Raw genomic sequence first — 21,210 nt, forward strand, 5'->3', positions numbered from 1 at the left:
GAATAAACAAGGAGAGGAGGGAAAGAAAGATTAGGGAAAAATATATCACACAACAAGGATATAGAAGTAAACCAAGACTTTGAGTCTTAGGAATTTTTAAAGGTAAAATTGAAACTAGTTGTTTTCTTGTTGCTGTTTCTGGTGGACTCATAAAATGAGTGGAGGTGCTATTTTCTAGATTCAGTATTTGTAATTTAATTGCCACAATTTCTTCCTGGAGAAATTCAAGTGGTAACCCCATGAAGTATTTGTTTGTTTGTTTGTGTTTGGCAATTGGGGTTAAATGGCTAGTCCAGGGTCATATAGCTATTAAATGTCTGAGGTCAAAGGGTTTGTTTTGATGAATTGCTGAAGTTAAAAAAATAGTACCTGGAAGCATGGAAGAGTTTTTAGGGACCTAAGGTCACCTCCAAATCATAATGTGAAATCAGAGAAAGATTTTGGCAGAGAAATTAAGAGCAAAACTTTCTTCCCTTCAGGTGTATAATATAAACTTAACTCATTGGAATGAGCTTCATTGGGGAAAAAAGGTTAAGACTCCAAATACAGTAAGAATTCCAAATTCTACTAAGGTTGTTTACGTGACAGTTGATGAGAAAGTCCAAAGTGCTTTCAAATGTTCTTTGCCAACTATCAAATGATATATCCATTTTAATGAAGGAATTTAATTGAATCACAAAAGATCCAGATGTTTCAGTTGAATTGACTGATCAGCAAAATGTATTGAAAAAAAGAATAAACCAGGTTTTGATAAGCTTTGCTATACCACCAGCACATTGTGTAAATAAGTCTTTAATCAATTAGAAAGTATTATAGGTCAATGGCTACTGGATAAAAGCAGATGATGCTTTGGAGGTAACATGTTATTGCTGCCTAAAAGAATCAGACACATCTCTGGAATTTTTGTTTAAAAATAAGCCAGTCAAGCTGTGTGGTTGTAAAATGGTAGGAAACTCTAAGATCAAGATTTGAGAAGTTTAGGGTTGAATCCAAGGTCCTGAAAGGGAAATATTGGGAGGGGAGATAGGAGGGGATTTCTCCTCCTTCTGTACATTTCTGTGTCTCTCCATCTCCTCTGTATCTCACTAATTCTATCTTTTTTCTGTCTCTCCCTCTGTCCCCTTTTTTTGCATTTCTCTCTGACTCTGTCTCCACCATTAACTCCAACTAGAAAATTCCTTATCACAGAGTATTTGGATACTCTCACTGAAATTTTATGAAAACACAAAGAATCATGGGACTGACATTTAAATGTTATGGCAGAAAGAGTGTGTGAGACACCGAGTGTGGAATAACAGAACTTCATTCCTGAAGAGACTTGGATAGTTAAGTGCCAATGGTAAATGAGTCCGTGAGAGAATGACAGTTAGTTGTCATTTGAGAACAAGTTTGTAATAGATTTAGGAAGTCAACTCTCATCTTTCAGGAGAATCTGGAAAGACAATTTCAGAAAACTCAAATTTAAGTGACATTCAAAAGGAAACTGAGGAAGTTTAATAGTCATTGTTAATGAGAATGGAACTGAATTGTTATACTTTGAGGGAAATACAAGAGAACTGAGAGATTTTAATTTCTAGTTCAAAATATTCTAATTCTTGGTAAGAAGAATAGTTTATATATATATATATATATGTATATATATATATATATATATATATATATATAAAATAATTGAGTAAAATGTCAATTGGAGAGGGATAGACTTGTAACTACTTTTTGAAGAGAACCAAAGCCTGCATTATAGTTCTTATGTTTTAGAAAAGTTGCAAGTTAGTGGTTAAGAGGAATTCCTGTCAGTGATTTCATCTTTGCCCTTTTTTAAGATAATAAACTTGATTCTGTTTTGACTTTTCTGACAACTCACACATGATATAATTATTTAATGACTACAGAATCACCTAGGCAGTATGTGTCAGAGGCAGAATTTGAACTTGGGTCTTTCTCACTTGAGACCATTGAACTTTGAGGTATTACACTAATTTACACATTAGTCTCTCATTATTATTATCACTGATAATATCATTCCTAAAACAAGGATAAATGTGATCTTTTATATAATAACTAATTTTATATATATATATATATATATATAACATAAAATAGTTTAATGATGTTATTATTATCACCAATTTAGAAATGCAGAAACTAAGATAAACTGAAACTGAGTGACTTATCCAAGGTCACATAATGAATAAGTGTCAGATTGGAACTTAGGTCTTTCCAACACCAAGTTTTTCTTGCACTCTATTCATTCACCTAACTGCCCCTAAAGAGAAAGAACTATAAAGAAACACATATACAGATACACACACACACACACACACACACACACACACACACACACACACACACAAAAACACAAAGGGATGCTCAGTTCTGTAAAAAAGTTTTCTAATCTTATTTATTTTTATTCTTACAACAAACCTGTGAGGTAGGTTTTTTAATCTCTATTTCATAGGACTTATTTGTGTCCCACCTGTGAAAGGGCATTCTGATCATATATTGGTGTGATCAGTGATGGTTCAACATAGTCTAACTGTACTCTGACCTAGTGATGTCATTTTTGATTTCTTAGAAAATAAAGTACAATAACCAAGCAGTGTTACAAAAGAAAATTTAAGTAATATGTTAAAGTTACTAATAATGTTACTTATGCAACACTTTAACATATGCAGAGCTCTTAACAAATATTATCTAATTTTATCAAACCTTTCTTTGGAAGGGTTGTGCTATTATTCTTCCCATTTCACAAATGAGAAAACTGAGGCAGGCAGAGTATAAGTGACTTGCCCAGGATCACACAGTAAGTGTCCAAACCTGAATTTGAACTCATCTTTCCTCCTGATTCAATGCTTATCCAATATCCTACCTAGCTGCCTACATTTAGATAGGTGGTAATTGTCATTGGTAGGATTTGAACTTAGATCCAGCTCTCTTCCTTTGTCATCATAATTTCCACTTCTACAACTTTACAGTTTGGACAGATTAATTCAGGAGAGAAGAATTTTAATCAGAGGAAATTTAGGTGATTTTATTCTAGAATCAGAAACTGAGGTCATAGGGGAACTGGAATTAGAAGTCATAGATGTAGTTTTCTATTTGTCCCCTTAACAGTTAGAATGTCTATCTTTTGCTTGCCTTATACTAATGGACTGAGCTACTCAGAATAGCAAGACTACTTATCTAAAGTGACAATAGTGAGAAATCCACTCCAAAGTGACTGCTGAGTTGTGTTTCTGTGCTGCAATGGGAAACTTGGCATCAAGGAAACCACTCAAAAAGATGTTTTCATGGGTACAATGTTATCTTCGAATAAATTCATTATTATTTCCTGTTGTATTTCAGTGTTAAATGTAGTTTGACCATTGTTTTAAATGAGTAGCTCTTTGGTGATGCCAGAGAATTATCTTCTCATATTTGTGTTAAAAGACTTACCTAATGTTTCCTGTCATTCTTCCTCAGTTCATGCTATGCTACACTCTAATTCATGTAATTAGCTAACATTTACTAATCATCTATTACTAGGTACTGAGGAAAATACAGTTTGTATCACACAGTCCCCACTCACATACTAGAATGTTGATAAGACACAAACCAATAAGTGGAATAAACAATAACACATTGTAAGTTCATTAAAGGATACTGGATTTCGGAGTAGATAACCTGAGTTTGACAGTTTAAAAATAATTTCTCTCCCATGGAAACAATCCTTGAAATAATGGAAATTTTATTAAAATAAGAAAATGGCTATATTCAGAGTATATGTAAGAAACTATGAGAAAAATAGCAACATTCTTTGTATAAAGGTAGCAAAATAATAAGCTTTATAAAATCCAAAAAATAAAGCAAAATAGTTGCATAATACAACAATTTCTCGGAATTATTAGTTATTTTTTTTTTAGGTTTTTGCAAGGCAAATGGGGTTAAGTGGCTTGCCCAAGGCCACACAGCTAGGTAATTATTAAGTGTCTGAGACTGGATTTGAACCCAGGTACTCCTGACTCCAAGGTTGGTGCTTTATCCACTACGCCACCTAGCCACCCCTATGAATTGTTATTTACATTATTATTTCTTGGTATGGTTATCAAGACTTAAGTATATTGATAATATAGAGCTTTGCTGGAGAAATTCACTTAGATTTATTTCACCTGTTTTTGGCAGGAACTAAAGAATTTAGGTGATTATTCCTTAAAACCGTACTGAATTGCCATTTGTTTCATTTATTTCATACAGGTTCAAATACTGGCTCTGTTTCTTAATTTCTTTGTCCTTAGGTAAGTCGAACCTCCTTAGGTCTGTTTTTCAAATGCAAAATAAGGATATTGGACTAGAGTGCTTTTAAATTCCATTCTACTTCTTTAATTTGTGAGGTCCAAGGTGATTCTTAAACTGGAATGTGGAGAAAAAGTAATTTCAGAGGGGGTATTTAAATGCAGTTTTAAAAGATGGGAAAAGATTCAACAAGGAAATTATTTTTCTTAATTCTGATCTTTTCCTCCTTCAATTTATATGGGTAAGGCATTACATTACTCTACTGATATCATGGTTGTCTTTATTATGGAATAATAATAATAATAATCATTATTATTGTCATTGCTAAAAAAATCCTTTTTATTCAAAATTCTGCCTAATGAGCTCTCCTGAAAAATTATTCAATGTATCCTTGTTCCCTACAGGATAAAAAAAAAACTGTAAGAACTTCTGGAGGCATAATCCCCAATTACCCCTCCACTCCCTCCCCAATTCCCACCAGACTATGGCGCACAAGCTACAATGACCTTGGAGCCAGGAATACAAGTGGGGTGCTGTAACTAACCAAGCTGAGAAAGCCCAGAGAAGTCAGAGTGCTTGGACTGAAGATTCCAGATTTGTCACCTCATACTGAGAAAGACAAGAACAGAGAACAAAAACAAACATCCTAAAGCCCATTTCTTAGAAAGGATAAAAGGAGCTGTTCCTCTTCACAGATTCGGTTCATGGCCAGAAAGTATGACAAAAAGAAAGAAAACTACTGTATCTTCATTTTAAAAGACATAACTTGATCCAGTTTTGCTGCAATCAACAGAGCCTACCCTCATCAATGGGAGGGAGGCAGAAACCTCTATATTCATCCATCTGTACATGCAACAAAGGTGTCTCAGGGTGCCTCCATGTTAGGCAATTTGAACATAGCTGGACAAACTCAAGTTACCCATTTCTCTCTGTTTTAAATTTGCTATCACTGAAAAAAAGCCAGGGTGCATTTTGATTTTTATACATAGACTTCATCCCAAATTCAGAAGAGTTTTTCACATGTGGTCTCTGGGGAGGCATAAGCAATGTCCTTTCACTTAGTTTCCCAATGCCCTAGAGTGAACACTCTCGAGTCAATATTACAATATACAATCCCACATATACAGACAAAAAGCACAATTATCTCTAAATACAAAGTTGAACAACTAAGCCAACAAAATAAGAAGCATTTTACAAATTTTATCAAATTGCACTGCTTGCTCAGCTTTGGCTTTCTTAATACACAAGCAAAAGAAACAGCAAAGGAAAAATCCCAACAACTGACTTCCATAATGAACAGAAACTTGTTCTACCCTGAGCTTTCCAAGCTGCATGAAGCTCTTTTCACAGGAATCTTGACTCCATTTGGAGGGCCATCCCATTCTCAAAGGAGAAAGCTGTCATAGGTGACAACTTTTCCAATGAAGCCCTCAGTGCTATGACCATTCAACTATGCCAACAACTTCATTTGTGTCCCTACAGATGCATTGTTTACTATTGTGACATATACATGGTAGATGTTTCATGGCTATCTGTGGAACTGAGCCAATTGGAGTTTCAAATAATCACTAATTTTTCAAATTCCTCACTGTGACTTAGAAATGTCTCTGAATTTTTGAAAGTTATATCAGTAGTGGGCCAACCTGAAAAATTATTCCTACAACCTCACTAATCTGCTTCATAGACATTTTCAGACCATTCTCCTTTACTCCAGTTTCTCTCCAACCCAGAACTTTCTTCCTGCCCTGGACCCCTGTTTCCAATTGCTGAGAACTCACCAGATGTAGCCCCACCTAGATCTTCCATCTTCATACTCTGCACCATTCCCAACTCCTTTCTACACTTGATTCTGGAGTCATTATGTCATTAACAACTAGTCCTGGGCGGCTAGGTGGCGTAGTGGATAAAGCACCAGCCTTGGAGTCAGGAGTACCTGGGTTCAAATCCAGTCTCAGACACTTAATAATTACCTAGCTTTGTGGCCTTGGGCAAGCCACTTAACCCCATTTGCCTTGCAAAAACCTAAAAAAAAAACCCCACTAGTCTTGAAGATTGTGCTTGATGTTCATCTGTTTCAGGGAGAACCTGAGTCCAAATCCAACCTCAGACAATTGCTGGCTGTTTAATCTTGGGAAAGTCACTTAACCATGATTGCTTCATATCCAGGACTATCTCCAGTCATCCTGATTTTCATAATTGGGCACTGGACCTAAATGGCTCTGGAGGAGAAAGTGAGGAGTGGACATAGCACAGCATTCCTCTCATTCAAATCTAATTCAAGTACTTGTGTTGGCATCACCACCCTGATGTCATGATATTCTTCAAGAATGAAGGACAAAACATATTAATATACTTTTTTTAGCCATTTATTGTATTTACCAAATTCCACTCATTCATTCATCCTATTATTTTCATGTATTCATTCATTTATTCTATTCATCTAATTCATTCATTCATTCATTCATTCATATCAAGCAAGAAAGACTATATTACTTGTGTATAAATCTAAGCTCCAAGAAGATGAAGATGGTGTTGGAAGAGATTGGACTGAATGCTATCTTTTAAATCTTAGAGAGACTGTGAGTATTTGAAATAGTGAGGAAGTTTTCTCAAATAGTTTCAATTTCCTTGATGGGGAGTTCTTGATTTACACACTGTTTAATGATTTGTCCTCTCTCAAGAACATTTCTAAAATATCTTGACTCTGCATTAAATACTGGGATTGTTTCTAAAGCTATTCTTTGTACCTATCATATAGCCATGGCACTTGTCTGCAGATAAATTATAAATGATGAAGTAGAACTAAAAAAATAAGAATTCATTAAAAAAAGACTGGTTTATATCCAAATCATGTATTTTATTTTAGTGTTCTTGTTATTTAGACTGAATTTATACCAAATCCTCTGTTTTGGTAAATATTTTAACTCAAGACACAAAATCCTAGAATGTCTCAGGCAGAACGAGTTTTAGAGAATGCACCATCCAATCTCGTTATTTTACAGATGAAAGAGTAATAACCATTTCTTACCAGGTTAAAATTATCCAAGGTCACATATATATCTGTGGTGTCAGAATAAGGACTTAAAATTGACTTTTCACAGCCAGAGGATCAGAATTTTGTTTCTTGTGATGAATTAAATAAATTAGGTAAATTCTTCCCCACATTTAATCATTTCCCATGTGTTCTGTCAGCTTGACCCCTCAAAGAAATTTTTTTAGCTGGTTTTTTTTTTTTAATTTCTAGCATCTAGAACAAAGCCTAGTGCATATAAGACACCTAATGAATGGGGTTTTATTTTACCTCCTTACTGAATGGTGTGCTATTCCTATAGTCAAATTTCAAGCAGTCAATATAGATGTTATAAAGGTAATCTTTATATTGGTTGGAAAATTGAGTGCTCTGAGAAAGAAAGACAGAAAAGTTTAAAGACTAGTTTTAGAGGCCTATTATCCATATTTTAAAAGTTCACTGATAAGAATTTCTGGGTTTCAAGAATGCTAAGATGGAGGACATTGTTGCAAAAAGCTAATAATAACATTGACCTGGTTTCTTCGTTATTAAGATATGTTGACCATAGGTGACATTATTTAAAATTCAGGCTTTCACTGTGGTATTAACATTTACATTAATTTTATGTATTTCTCCTCACATTGAAATTTGTTATAGGGCACTATTTGTATTCACACTAATCAGCTGATTTATCAGTATAGAAATAACCCAAGGCACTGAAAGATTAAATAACTTAATCATGGTCACAGCAACAGTATGTCAGAAGTAAGATTTGAACCCAAGTAGTCCTGAACTCGACTGACCTTCTATCCACTAATCAGACTCCCTTTTTATATGACCCTTAAAATGTAGCACTGGGATTTGCAAATATGCCAAATAGGGACACAGCAAGCCTTTATAATTGTGTTGCATCTATTATTTCCAGATGTCACAAAGATCCCAAATATAAACTTGAAAAAAATTATTTTGTGGAAAAAGTTATGCAATGACATTGAAATATCCTTTCATGTTTGATATTTAATCAATTGAATATTTCTACATTTTAAAGTTGAAACATGATTAAATAGAAATATCTGTAATAATTTGGGATGTGCTCCCCGCCCCCAGCCCTTGTCCTTAAGATTTCTAAAGGTATTATATGTTTCTGATGGGGTTCTAGGGAATGAATATCTTCAGTAATATCCTTATTTTTAAGAGGTATCTAGGTGGTACAGTGAATAGAGTGCCATGCCTTGAGTCAGGAAGACATGAATTCAAATTGAACCACTTAACTAGCTGTGTGACCCTGTGTGACACCTATTTGCCTTAGTTCCCTCATCCTCAATGAACCAGAGAAGGAAATGGCAAACCACTCTAGTATCTCTGCCAAAAAAACAAAACGAAACAAAACCCAGAGTTCATGAAGAGTAGAGTACAGCTAAAACTACTGAACAACAATATCCTTATAAATTGAAAATATGCTAGATTTATTAATGTCATTTCAACAAACTTCTTAATTAAGCAAATATTTCCTTTAATGATATAGTTCTTTGCTCTTTTAGGAAATGGATTATATAAAACTTTTGGCTCATTTTTTTAAATTTGCAAAATAAAGGTGTTCTGAGGATTGAGAATTATATTTTCTCAAAATAAGAAATAGTTCAACAACTCACCTGCATAGAGTTATCTAATTATTTAAATCTATTCTTAAAATTCATTTGTCCCTCAATAATTAAGCTCTTCTGTTCAGATTATTCATCATTCATCCTAAAAGTTATTTTTTAGTTCTTAACTTATTCTATTTTCATTATCTCTGATTTATGAGAAGATGAGTTGTGGTGATGTAATTTCCTCAAATCTTCATTCACTAGCATTTAGGATTGCATTTTAATGCTCTTCTTTCCATGTATGTGAATACTAGTCATGCCTGAAATAAATTTTATGCAGTCTGTACTTCTATATGCTAAACATAAAGGTCATAAAAATAGCTTGCTTCTTTGGTTAACAAATGAACCAAAATGTTGCATGTTATCATTCCAAAAATACATAGTTGTCTTGTAACAATGAAAAAAAAACTATTTATTTCAAAATATCTGAAAGAATAGTACTTTAAAAAGCAATACAAGCTTATTAAATTTTGCATGTTGAATAAAATCCAAGTTCAGGATTATTCTCTGGGTACATCACATTTTCATAAGATAGTGAGTTGGGTGAGTGTTCATTTGGTACAAAACTATCAAAATTTCTTTCAGAAATAGACAAATACTCATCAGCAGACACATCTAGTTATACTACTTTCCTTACTTCCCTTCCAGGGAAATGTTGACAGATAAAAATGAGCTGACATAGTAATGACCTTTCCTCCTTAAAAATCTCACACAGTACATTGCTTACATCAAGTTTATGTGATTATCCTGTGTTATATTATACTTATCTAGCTGACATAACCCCCCTAAAAGCCTAAAATAATGGTATCATAAAATCATAGAATTTCAAAGTTGGAAGAAGCTTCAAGAGCACATAGTCCAACCCATTACTGACAAAAAAAGTCTCCTTAACAATATATCTTAGCTTGGTAATGTAAGGTCCTTGGGAGCAAGTTTTTTTCTTTTTCATCTTTAGATGTCTAAAACACAAGAGCCCTTTGACAATAGGGATGATCTAGGAAGAGTCAAGTATAGGAGCAGTTTGCGTCCCTTGAAGGTGGGGCATAGTTTTGGCAAGCACATTCATGATCAAATAAGGTCTGTCCCCTCCATTCTGCCATGTAGAAGCAGAAACTAATGCAAGCAAACCCCACCCCACCCTAAATACTGAGTCTGCTGAAATGAGAAAATCAAGAAAAATATGGAATACTCTGAAAACTGAGGAACCCAGGAGGCAAATTCTCAAGAGTCCAATTAAAACCTTGAAGAAATAAGATGTTCAAGTCACGAGAACTAACTGGAAGAAAATATTACCTGGTGGAAATGAAACTTAAAACAGGAAGGGAAAAAAATGGCAAGGGAAATTGATATCTTTGAATAAATAGTAGAAAATATTACTCAAAACCTGATATATGATAGAAACATCATTTCCCTAATGTATCTTTCCATACTAGTCACTATATGGGGAAAACCAGGACCCTGCTTTTCCCTAATTCTTAGAATTTATTTTTCTCAAGACAAAGCTGTCACCAGGACTTTTTTTGGACTTCAGCTTCCTTAATACTATTTCCTGGTCATCTAGGGGCATAAAAAAGATCCAACTCACCTAGAGAGTCTGTCTCTTAGCCTTGGTGCATTTCTGTAGACTGCAAGAGTCACCTTGTCTTCCACTATAACTTTCCCTAATAATTAGGCATTTTTTCATTTGGAGAAAGGAAGGGCTATGTCAAGAAAAACCAAGTGTCACTGTATCCCTGTCACTTATGCCATTAAAAAATAATAATGCTATATTTCATCCCAGAACTGAATAGTTACTAGGATAATTCATACATTTCTTCCAAAATCCTGAACATTAGAATGATCCAAAGGAAAAAAAAAATTTCTATGAGATATCAAGGAATATTAAAACAAAATCATAAAAAATCTATAAGAATATATAAGCAAAATATTAAAAACAAATAACCAAAAAAAGAGGTCAAGGAGAAATAATATAAGTATTTTAAAACTATCTGAAAATGACATTCCCAAATAGCTTGGACTCTATAGTTGAAGCAATTTTAAATGAAAATTGACTGGAATTCTTACAACCAGGAAACCAAATGAAAGCAAGAAGGATGCACCTATCAACTTAATGCTAAAATGGAAACTCCCAGGAATATTATAACCAAAATCTCAAACTTCAAGGACAAGAAAAGGTTTTATGAATAGGCAAAAAATAAAGAGTTCAAATATCAAAGAACCATAGTAAGAATTCCAGAAGACTTGATAGTTGTATATAAGGAAGAATAGAGTATGGAATTCAATATTCAAGAGCCACATAGTCCAACCCATTACTGACAAAAATGTCTCACTGATAATATGACTTATCTTGGTAATATAAGGTCCTTGGGAGCCATGAATCATCTATCCAGTAATAAATTCAGTCCTACAGTGGAAAGAAAGAAGCATGCCAGATTAAAAGACCAGAATTGGGCAGAGTTTAAAAAGGAAATGTAAGAGTCAAAGGAAATACAGAATGGCATACATATTTATTTATTTGGGTTGTTTGGGATATGTAGGATGAATTGTTTGCATGCTAATAAGAAGATAAGAAACAAATGAGTCTCAAAATCCTAATTTCTTTAATTTACTCTTTTATTTTTTAGTTTTTGCAAGGCAAATGAGGTTAAGTGGCTTGCCCAAGGCCACACAGCTAGGTAATTATTAAGTGTCTGAGGCCACATTTGAACTCAGGTACTCCTGACTCCAGGGCTGGGGCTCTATCCATTGCTCAACCTGGCTGCCCCTAATTTACTTTTCTGTTAAGTTAAACAACAGTAATAATTCAGTAATAACTCAGTGCCAAAACAGAAAGGCAAAAATCAGAACAAATAAGACATCAATATAATTTTAATCGATCTTTAAAAAGCTAAAAAATAGATAATCAATTGATTAGTTTATTTTTAAAAATTATACAAAAAGAAAAAAGGTATAGTTCACAACAAATCAAAGAGTAAATAAAATAAATTTTGATAGATTTTTCTGTCAATTATTATGGTTATTAAACATTATATGGAGGAGTTGAATGATTATTTTACTAAAATATAAGCTACATGAATAAATAAAATAAGTTTCATATATTTAAAAGAAATTGAAGAACCCCAAAATGAACCCTCACTAGAAAATAGAAGGCTATAGGACCATATTAATCTGATAAATATTCAAAGGATAATTGATTGCTAGTCAACCTTCCAGTATGTTTCTTGTTGCAAATGAGATCTTGATACTTAAACCAAGGAGAACTAAAGAGAGAAAGAAAATAACAAATCAATATCCCTTATGAATATGAATGCAAATTTTTACATAAAATAATAGTAAATTGACTATAATAAGATATTGGAAATGTACTGTATAATCATGTTTTTTAATTGAAACATTTATACCAAGTCAACAATATTGATAATATTAGCAAAAACATATAACTATATCAATAGATGCTGAAAAAGTTTTTGACTAATTCCATGAGCTCTTCTTGTTAAAAACAGTAGAAAATGCATGATAAAATGATACCTCTACAAGAGTAAAGTACTTGTATCTAAAATCAATAGTAAAGAATAGAATAAATGGGAAAAAGTTATAGTCCTTTCTGCTAAGATCAGGGGATAAAACAAACATACTCATTACCATCACTACTATTTGATAAGACCCTGGAATTGTTAAAAAAAAAAGGCAAGGAAAAGAAATTTAGGGAATAAATATGAGTATTATATGACATCATACTTGGAAAGCCCTAATCAGTCAAACAAAAGTTTTAATTGAAAGAATATATTAAGCAAAGCTATATGATATAAAAAAGATATTAATCATCAATTTCCTGTTATTACCAACAAGACACATCAAAATGATGACTTTTTTTTTAGGTTTTTTTGCAAGGCAAATGGGGTTAAGTGGCTTGCCTAAGGTCACACAGCTAGGTGATTATTAAGTGTCTGAGACAGGATTTGAACCCAGGTACTCCTGACTCCAAGGCCAGGTGCTTTATCCACTGCGCCACCTAGCTGCCCCAAGACACAGTGTGTCTATAAAGATACATTCATATACATTTATATATTGTGAATATAATTATAAAGTAAATTTTCAGAGGCAGACCTAAATAATTAGAAAAATATTAATTGCTCATTGTTTAATTAAACAGATATGCTGAAATAAGATTAGTTAATTTACTAGTTCAGTTTAATAGCAATAAAATTGCCAAATGATTATTTATAGAACTAGAACAATGACAACATTCATCTCAAGGAGCAAAGTTAAAAAAAAAAAAACAAAAACAGAAACATTTCCAAGCAAGGTGGATTGGATAGAGTGGAAATTGAATCATACCTGATTTCATACTATACTACAAAGAAATAATAACAATTATCTGATATTAATTAAAATAGCCGTATAGCAGTTGAATGAATTAGATAAAAAAAGAGAAGATAACACAATAGTAGAGTGAGTGTCTGATCTACTGAAAGACCCCATTGATTGGTACAGGGAAGCAATTTGGAAGAAATTGGGTTAAGACTAACATTCTCACTTCACAACAAGCTTAACACTAAATATAGATACATTTTCTAGCTATAAAAAGTGACATTTAAAAAAATAAGAGGGACAAAGAAGAAATTGCCTTTCAGTTCTATGAATGGAGAAGAAAATATAACTAAATAATTGATAGATAAATACAATTACATAAATCAAAATGGATCATCATTACAATGTAAAACCAAAATGATTTTGCAAACACAAATCAAATGTAGTTAAAATTAGAAGAAGAGGTAGCTGTGAAAAAAAAATTGCAGTCACTTTCTTTGATTTAGGTCCCATTTCCAGTATATATAAAAATAATAATTATAAAACTAAGTGCCATTCCCTAACATATAAATGTTCAAAGGGTATGAATGGTTTTCAAAGGAAGAAATAGAAGCTATCAATAAACCATATGGATAAATGCTCTAAATCACTAATGATTAAAGAAACACTAATTGAACTTCTCTGAAGTTCCACCTTAAACTCATCATATTATCAAAGATGATTTAAAAAATGATAAATGTTAGAAAACTATGAAAAAACAATGTTGAATTAATTCAGTCATTCTGGAAATAAGCTTTGTATGCTCTTTGCCTTGGAAATTCTAGTGCTAAAACTATTCCCACAAGAATTCAGAGAAAAGGGGCAGCTAGGTGGTACAGTGGATAAAGCACCAGCCCTGGAGTCAGGAGTGCCTGGGTTCAAATCCAGTCTCAGACACTTAATAATCACCTAGCTGTGTGACCTTGGGCAAGCCACTTAACCCCATTTGCCTTGCAAATAAAAGAGAAAAAAGACCCATTTGTATATAAATATTTATGTCAGCTCTTTTTATAGTAACCAAAAACTAGAAACTCAATAAAAGGTCACTTATTGGTGAATGGCAAAACAAATTGGAATATATATGTAATTCATATATTTTAATATGAGAAGCTAAAAAATAGGTAGAGTTCAGAGGATATTACAAAAGCCTGACATAAAGTGAAATGAAGCCAATTAACAGAACCTTGTCCATAATGACAATATTCTAGAGGTAAATGACTTTGAAAACTTTATATTCTCATCAATACAATCACAAGTATTGAGTCCAGAAGTCTGAAGATGTCACGTACCACCTATCTTCTGCCAGAGTGGTGATGGATTTGGTAATCCATACCTGCTTATTCAGATGTGGTCAGTGGGAAAGTATCTTTTTTTCTGGATTGTGCTTGCTTAATATGAATGCGTTTTATATAACAAAAGTCTCAATGAGGGAGGGGATGAAGGAGGAAGAGTTAATTTAAAAAAAATAATGAATACCTAAAGACAGTGATCTTTTGAAAGTTAACATCTCCAGGTCTTTGTACTCTTTCCTTGATGACATATGTTCTAGCATCTGTCCTGTCATTCTTTGACTTTTATTAAGAATTTTGCTAAAAGCTTCTGGTGTTTTCATGTACCCCCACTGCTCATTGTATGCTCTACAACTGATATTTTGAGCATAATTGTAAGAATTTTTTATTCATCCTGATTAAATTTCATCTTATCGAATATAAATCATTATTTAAATTGGTTGAGATCTTTAAAAATTCTGTTTTGATTCATTTTAAGTTTCTTTATAACTTCCTGTCACCTCAGGTTTTGAAAAAAATGGTTGAAAAGAACAGAATATGACTGAAGACACAATACAATGGTAATCATGGACTTCTGAGTTAAATTCTTTAATCAGTTGCAGATTGACTTCATGGTATTATCATACACACCATAATCCTCTCTCTCTTATCAACAAGTATATTGTGAGAGATATTGTCACAGTCTTCATTATCATCCAAGTAAAACTTATTTCTATAATTCCATTGAGCTTCCAGTTTAGTAAGCAAGCTGAAAAAAAAAGGAGCAAATATAATTTATTTTTGATGAACTTGTACTGGTATGTAGTAAGCACTTTTTCCCTTCCAAAGGATCACAAACTATTCTATTAAAAATGTGATTTCTGTTTTTACAAGGAGCTTATATCTATAGTTTAAAGAAATGGCCTTTTTTGCTTTCCCCTTTTCTCCACCCCATGTAAATTCAAAGGCAAGTATCATTTTGTCTTATTACTTTTAACTTTTGGTGCCTCACATATTCTGACTCTGTTGGAAATGTATAATCAATGCTTATTTAATTGAATTATATTCAGTACTTCAACATTTTATCTCTTCATGCTTTTCCAAATATCCTCATGTTGAGACAGCCATAACAGGGAAACAAGAAGTTATAAATATAGAATAAGATTGATTATATCTTTAGTATCTATTTCACAAAGTTGTTATGAGATTCTTAATGAGACAATATTTGAAAGCCCTTTGCAAAATGTATTAAGTCCATTATTATTCCCAGGTTCCTTTAGACCAACACGTGAGAGTCCTACATTTCTTTTCAGTAGATGCGTATGAAGATATAAAGTTTATCTTAAAGGCCAAAATGCAAACTAGAGTTGGAATATCAATCAATTAACAAATGTTTAAGTGCCAACTATGTTCCAAGCCCTGCTGTAGAAGCTGAGAATACAAAGACATGCATAAAACAATACTTCCCTTCAAAGAGCTTGAATTTTTTTGGTGGAGACAATGTATACAAAGATGATTATATGAAAAATAAATCCAAGTTAAAATATTTATTAATAAGGAGAGATCAGGAAAACACTTTTCAGCTAAGGTAAAGACAGAGTCAGTCTTTTAAATTTTCAACATCTGATGGTAGCATCCTGAATGAGTTAACTTACTATTTGACTTTGATTCTATTATCTATCTTTTCTAATTTCATTTTTATGGAAGTAGAAATCACTATGCTGACCTTGTGCCCATCCCCAAAGACTACAGATATAGCCAATCAGTTTAATTAAGAAGAGTGTAAGCTTGCAATGTTGGATAGATGTTGCAAATTAGACCTTAAGGTTAGCATGAACATTTTCATGGAAAGAATATTGCCCTGTGGCTCTTTCTGGATCATGTGACTTGAATAATAGGTTATTTCCCTATGGGGAGTCTACTTTTGCACATTTCTGAGGTGATAAAATGAAGATTGAAACAGAAACGCATACAGAAATTTTATTGTTCACATTATTGGAGATATATTGACTCAGTAGGAGATAGGATAATTTGGGAATTTTTATTTCATTTAATCAATAACTAGATTGTATAACTTTTGCACAGTTTCTCTGAATCACCAGTTTAATTTAAAATTCATCTTATATGCAACCTCCGTTATGAGGTTTATCCTTTTGCCTATATAAATAAATGTTTACCTCTTAAAATGACTTTGTATCACTTACAAATGTTTTTTTTTTTTCTTACCTGAGCATGTTTCTTGCAATAAAAGGTAATCTCTTTGAGGGTGGAAATTTTTTTTCTTTTTACCCTTATACATAATATTATACATAATATACATTTATATATACATAAATAAATATTATATATGTTTATATATAACATGTTTATTGAATGGAATATGAATACATTTTGAAAAAAGACTAATTTCAATCATGTGTCGAGTCCCTTTGTTAGGATTAAAATGGTCATTATTGCAATTTATTCCCCTACTAAGCCTGTTGTCTTTATTATTTATTAGCTATTCTGAGATTATCCCTTTCTCTCTTTTTTGTTCTTTTAGCTCAGGGGAAAGGGAATCTGTGTCTCTGATTCATTTAATAACATTAGAGTTTGTTGGAGTTCATTCAAGTGCCTATTTTGGTTTGAATGTGCAGGTGATCCAAGGAGAAAGGGATCTTGATCATTTTAGAACTTTAATACAGGTCAAAGCCAATTTCTTTCATTTCACTTTCTTCCATTTGTCTCTGTTCCTTTGTTTCGCCTTCTCTCTTCATTTTTCTTTGTGTCTCTCTTTCTTCTAAGAAAAATGCTTACAGTGCAAACAAAAAACCCTAGAGTTGCTCTAAATCGAGTTTAATTAAAGTAGGGCTGAAGTCAACTAGAACTGACTCTCAGGAACTCATTGTTAAAATTTCAATATAAGAATTTACATCTCAGAAATTGGCAAAGTCTATAAATCTTCGATTTTTTTGTCTATAATTAAGAAAGTGTTGGAGAAAATGCTAATGTAGATTAAACTTGAAAGTAAGTGGTATATAAATTTTTTTTCAGAGAGCCAATTGTTGAACATTTACCAGTACTCTACTATAAACGCCATAATTATGTTTCCTATTCCTGTGTGCCAACCACCTTTTGATTTTTGGTTCAATAATTAAAAGTATTAAGATGTTAGGGGAGTGAATATTATGTTCTAGGTATTTATAGAACTCCCAACTATCCTATCTCTATCTCTATCTCTCTCTCTCTCTCTCTCTCTCTCTCTCTCTCTCTCTCTCTATCTCTATCTCTCTCTCTATCCCTATGTCTATGTCTATGTCTATGTCTATGTCTATGTCTATGTCTATGTCTATGTCTATGTCTATGTCTATGTCTATGTCTATGTCTATGTCTATCTCTCTCTCTTTCTCTATCCCTATCTCTCTCTCTCTCTATCTCTATCTCTTTCTCTTTCTCTATCTCTATGTCTATATCTATATCCATAGATATAGACCTTGAAATGTGATGATTACTGAAGAAAAAATGTATATAAGTATATATTGTGCATAGCACACACATATAAATATATACCACACTATATAATATGTATATATGTGCATTTACACATATATGCATACATAAATGGCTACATACCCATATATACATATGTGTACATCTGTAGATATATATGTCTGTCTATCTACTTATACATTTATATGAAATGCCACTTCCAATAGTATCTTTAAACTTCTCCATAAAAGAAAGATTTGCTTTAAATATTGGCTCTGAACAAAACTATCTTTTTCACAAATTATCACAGAATAGATAAATTTAACTGACCTTGGGATTTAATTATTGTTGTTCAGTTGCTCAGTCTTGTCCAATTTTTGTGACTCCATAAACCATAGTATGCCAGGCCCTTCTTTCTTCCACTGTCTCTCAAAATCTTTCCAAGTTCATTTTCGTTGTTTCTAAGATACTATCTCATCCTCTGCTTGTCCCCTGTTCCTTTTTCCTTCAGTCTTTTCCAACATCAAGCTCTTAGCCAATGAGTCCTGTCTTTTCATAATATGGCCAAAGTATTTAAGTCCCACTTTCAGTAAATGACCTGAATTATTTAATTATAGACTGATTTGACTTCCTTGTTGTCCAAGGACCTCTCAAAAGTATTATCCAGCACCACAATGCCAAAACAGTGATTCTGTGACTCAACTTTCCTTATAGTTCAATTCTCACAGTCATACATTGCTACTGTAAAAACTACAGCTTTCTCTATATAGACGTTTGCTGGCAAGGTAAGTGTTAGTCACCTGATCTACCAGATCGAATCTCCTAAGACCGCCACTTCATATTTAAGGGATGTTATTTAGGTCTTTCCTATGTAATCTGAGGTTTTTTCCTTTTTTTCCCCTTCAATTTAAGACTGAATTTTGCTATAAGGAACCCATGATCTAAGCCACAGTATGCATTTCATCTTGTTACAGAATATAAAGAGCTTCTTCACTTTGAGCTCCAAAGTATACAATCAGATTTTGATACTGATCTTCTGATATCTTAACATGTAGATTCACCTTTTGTGTTTTTGAAAAAGAGTCCAGCAAATTATTCTAACAAAATTCTATTTCTGCCCTATTTCATTGTGTACTACAAGGTGAAACTTACCTATTACCAGTAAGCTTTTGATTTTCTACTTTATCATTTCAAATCCCTTATAATGAATATGACATCCTTTGGTGGGGTTAATTCTAGAAGATTTTGAAGGTCTTCATAGCATTGATCACCTTATGTCTCTTTGGTATCATTGGTTGAAGCATAGACTTGACTTATGGTGATATCCAAAGTTTTTCATTGGATTTGAACAGATATCATTTGTTCATTTTTGAGATTACAACCAGTTCTGCTTTTCTGATTCTTTTATTGATTATGAAGGCTATTTTTCCCCTAAGGGATTCTTGCCCACAGTAGTATATGTAGTGATCATCCAAATTAAATTCATTCATTCATTCCCATGAATTTAAAGTTCACCGATATCTATGATGTTGATATTTTATCTTTCTATTTCCTGCTTAACCTCATTCAGCTTAATTTGGTTCATAGATCTTATATTCTAAGTTCCTAAAAATATTGATCTCTGAAGCATTAGACTTTCTTTTCATAAACAATTGCATCCACATTAGATGAATTATGAAATTGTCTTGCTTCTGATGGTTACTCACACAGTGCTAGTTTCTCCCCAAAGGAACTTAACTCCTGATTGATGAGATGATTATGTGCACACATAGATAGACATAGACATAAGCATATTTGCATATATATATATATGCATGTATGTGCAAAGCAAATAAAGATAAGGTAATCTGGGTGGGAGCAGAAGAGAAATACTATGTATAGGAAGAGTTAGAAATCTGAAGTAAGGGAATGGATCTCAGGAGCTGCAGATGGACTAAAAATATTTTCTATGGTTAAAATTAAGACCTTTCCAATAAGAAAATAATGTTTGATTTGCTTGTGAAAACTCATTAAAGGAAATTCCTCAGTTTTCTCATAGTCAGGGAGTGAATGAGGTGGGGCCATGACGTCTTTGCATGGGGTCATCTGGATATTGCTGATATATCTGGTCTATCTCTTGAAAAGAGCACATGCCTTACAGTCATTTCTTACCCCCCTCTTTCTCACTAATGCTACTGCCTGTGTTTTTCATTTAATTAAGAACCCTGACCTTTAAGAGAGATTTTTTTTCTTTTAGCTTAGCTTAGCCTAATTCTAATGAAAGTTGAACATCTGATAATAAAAAGAGGGCCAAATTTTCATGGATAAGGGTGACAGGGTGCTCATAAGCTTACAAAGAAATTAAACAGGGATAATTACAAATCCATGAATCAAAACCCCTTTCAGATAGTTCCTCTCTCAAGTAGATGGGTGGATAGAAGCAGAAGCATATCCTGAAAAGACATTAAACAAGAATAATTCAAACACCAGATATTGAGAAAATACAGATGTTTCTATTTGTCTCTACATCCAGGAAATCATGGGTAAAGTCATAGAATTATAGATATTGAGTTGGAAGGAGATTTTTGAAGTCATCTAGTTCAACCCCCTCATTTGACAGAGGAGGAAACTGAGGCACAGGGAAGTTAAGTCACCTATTCAAGTCACATAAGTAGTAAATGGAATTTGACCCTAAGTTCCACAATGAGTCCAGAGCTAATGGTTTTTCTGTTTCACGACACTGTCTCCCCATGTCTCAAAATTCAGAAGAAAGAGAAACAAATATTTCAAATCTCTCTTTCATATCATATACTCCTTTTCAATATTCTCAACACAAAAAGTAATTTTTTTTCATTAAATAAATATCAAAACTTAGTCTTCCAAAGAAGAATAATAAGAAAAGCCTAGAAAGAAGAGCCACCCCACCTAGTGCATTACTATACTCAGTATATTTTATAGGATATGGGGAGGAAGGAGATGGTTACAATGAAAAAATTGTATTTAGAGAAACTCTAGAATTGTAGAACATATCTTGGAGATGAAGTAATTATTTCTCAGCCTCACTCTCATTGCAAACTGCCCACAAAGAATCTGAAGAAATGAGAACTGACACAATAGCCCATTTGCAGAACTGCTCCTAAATCAGGACAATTGAAACATTTTTCTGTCATTAAAATTTATTGAGTGGAATTTGCCAAATGTAACTGTACCCCTATAA

The 21,210-nt window shown here is 32.9% G+C and overlaps 1 long non-coding RNA gene across 6 annotated transcripts in view; it reads left to right on the plus strand.

Moving 5' to 3' along the window:
* The window catches only part of LOC141500918 (uncharacterized), a 78,672-nt gene extending 61,655 nt beyond the window's left edge, over positions 1–17,017 (plus strand). For all 6 annotated transcript variants that reach the window (XR_012472082.1, XR_012472075.1, XR_012472076.1 and 3 more), the window contains 2 exons: positions 4,234–4,274; positions 4,677–17,017. This is a non-coding gene — a long non-coding RNA (uncharacterized LOC141500918). The remainder of the gene's footprint in view (positions 1–4,233; positions 4,275–4,676) is intronic.
* The last annotated feature ends 4,193 nt before the right edge of the window (positions 17,018–21,210 follow it).

This window comes from Macrotis lagotis, chromosome 1, assembly GCF_037893015.1.
Source record: "Macrotis lagotis isolate mMagLag1 chromosome 1, bilby.v1.9.chrom.fasta, whole genome shotgun sequence".
Taxonomy (NCBI): Eukaryota; Metazoa; Chordata; class Mammalia; order Peramelemorphia; family Peramelidae; genus Macrotis; species Macrotis lagotis.